Source organism: Pseudochaenichthys georgianus, chromosome 5, assembly GCF_902827115.2.
Source record: "Pseudochaenichthys georgianus chromosome 5, fPseGeo1.2, whole genome shotgun sequence".
NCBI classification, from domain to species: Eukaryota; Metazoa; Chordata; class Actinopteri; order Perciformes; family Channichthyidae; genus Pseudochaenichthys; species Pseudochaenichthys georgianus.
Genome location: NC_047507.1, coordinates 34,530,184 through 34,533,234, shown reverse-complemented (window position 1 = coordinate 34,533,234; position 3,051 = coordinate 34,530,184).

The following is a 3,051-nucleotide window of genomic DNA, read 5'->3' as shown; positions in this document are numbered from 1 at the left end:
GGATACTCAAAAAGTACACAGTAAAAGTACTTGATTGTACTTTTTGTAGTAGTCCAAGTAGTACTGAATCCAACAGTACCAATTTCATTAAGAACTTATAGCACAAAATCATTTTATCTCAAATCAAAGATGGCAGAAAACATGCATTATTGTACTCTGGAGGGGAGTTTGACAGGGGATTACTCAAAAAGTACACAGTAAAAGTACTCGATTGTACTTTTGGTAGTAGTCCAAGTAGTACTGAATCCAACAGTACCAATATCATTAAGAACTTATTGCACGAAATAATTTTATCTCTCATCAAAGATGGCAGAAAACATGCATTATTGTACTCTGGAGGGGAGTTTGACAAAGGATTACTCAAAAAGTACACAGTAAAAGTACTTGATTGTACTTTTGGTAGTAGTCCAAGTAGTACTGAATCCAACAGTACCAATTTCATTAAGAACTTATAGCACAAAATCATTTTATCTCAAATCAAAGATGGCAGAAAACATGCATTATTGTACTCTGGAGGAGAGTTTGACAGGGATTACTAAAAAAGTACACAGTAAAAGTACTTGATTGCACTTTTGGTAGTAGTCCAAGTAGTACTGAATCCAACAGTACCAATTTCATTAAGAACTTATTGCACAAAATCATTTTATCTCAATCAAAGATGGCAGAAAACATGCATTATTGTACTCTGGAGGGGAGTTTGACAAAGGATTACTCAAAAAGTACACAGTAAAAGTACTTGATTGTACTTTTGGTAGCAGTCCAAGTAGTACTGAATCCAACAGTACCAATTTCATTAAGAACTTATAGCACAAAATCATTTTATCTCAAATCAAAGATGGCAGAAAACATGCATTATTGTACTCTGGAGGAGAGTTTGACAGGGGATTACTAAAAAAGTACACAGTAAAAGTACTTGATTGCACTTTTGGTAGTAGTCCAAGTAGTACTGAATCCAACAGTACCAATTTCATTAAGAAATTATTGCACAAAATCATTTTATCTCAAATCAAAGATGGCAGAAAACATGCATTATTGTACTCTGGAGGGGAGTTTGACAGGGGATTACTCAAAAAGTACACAGTAAAAGTACTTGATTGTACTTTTGGTAGTAGTCCAAGTAGTACTGAATCCAACAGTACCAATGTCATTAAGAACTTATAGCACAAAATCATTTTATCTCAAATCAAAGATGGCAGAAAACATGCATTATTGTACTCTGGAGGGGAGTTTGACAAAGGATTACTCAAAAAGTACACAGTAAAAGTACTTGATTGTACTTTTTGTAGTAGTCCAAGTAGTACTGAATCCAACAGTACAAATTTCATTAAGAACTTATAGCACAAAATCATTTTATCTCAAATCAAAGATGGCAGAAAACATGCATTATTGTACTCTGGAGGGGAGTTTGACAGGGGATTACTCAAAAAGTACACAGTAAAAGTACTTGATTGTACTTTTGGTAGCAGTCCAAGTAGTACTGAATCCAACAGTACCAATTTCATTAAGAACTTATAGCACAAAATCATTTTATCTCAAATCAAAGATGGCAGAAAACATGCATTATTGTACTCTGGAGGAGAGTTTGACAGGGGATTACTAAAAAAGTACACAGTAAAAGTACTTGATTGCACCTTTGGTAGTAGTCCAAGTAGTACTGAATCCAACAGTACCAATTTCATTAAGAAATTATTGCACAAAATCATTTTATCTCAAATCAAAGATGGCAGAAAACATGCATTATTGTACTCTGGAGGGGAGTTTGACAGGGGATTACTCAAAAAGTACACAGTAAAAGTACTTGATTGTACTTTTGGTAGTAGTCCAAGTAGTACTGAATCCAACAGTACCAATGTCATTAAGAAATTATAGCACAAAATCATTTTATCTCAAATCAAAGATGGCAGAAAACATGCATTATTGTACTCTGGAGGGGAGTTTGACAAAGGATTACTCAAAAAGTACACAGTAAAAGTACTTGATTGTACTTTTTGTAGTAGTCCAAGTAGTACTGAATCCAACAGTACAAATTTCATTAAGAACTTATAGCACAAAATCATTTTATCTCAAATCAAAGATGGCAGAAAACATGCATTATTGTACTCTGGAGGGGAGTTTGACAGGGGATTACTCAAAAAGTACACAGTAAAAGTACTTGATTGTACTTTTGGTAGTAGTCCAAGTAGTACTGAATCCAACAGTACCAATGTCATTAAGAACTTATAGCACAAAATCATTTTATCTCAAATCAAAGATGGCAGAAAACATGCATTATTGTACTCTGGAGGGGAGTTTGACAAAGGATTACTCAAAAGGTACACAGTAAAAGTACTTGATTGTACTTTTGGTAGTAGTCCAAGTAGTACTGAATCCAACAGTACCAATTTCATTAAGAACTTATAGCACAAAATCATTTTATCTCAAATCAAAGATGGCAGAAAACATGCATTATTGTACTCTGGAGGGGAGTTTGACAAAGGATTACTCAAAAAGTACACAGTAAAAGTACTTGATTGTACTTTTGGTAGTAGTCCAAGTAGTACTGAATCCAACAGTACCAATTTCATTAAGAACTTATAGCACAAAATTATTTTATCTCAAATCAAAGATGGCAGAAAAAATGCATTATTGTACTCTGGAGGGGAGTTTGACAAAGGATTACTCAAAAAGTACACAGTAAAAGTACTTGATTGTACTTTTGGTAGTAGTCCAAGTAGTACTGAATCAAACAGTACCAATTTCGTTAAGAACTTATTGCACGAAATCATTTTAACTCTCATCAAAGATGGCAGAAAACATGCATTATTGTACTCTGGAGGGGAGTTTGACAAAGGATTACTCAAAAAGTACACAGTAAAAGTACTTGATTGTACTTTTTGTAGTAGTCCAAGTAGTACTGAATCCAACAGTACCAATTTCATTAAGAACTTATAGCACAAAATCATTTTATCTCAAATCAAAGATGGCAGAAAACATGCATTATTGTACTCTGGAGGGGAGTTTGACAGGGGATTACTCAAAAAGTACACAGTAAAAGTACTCGATTGTACTTTT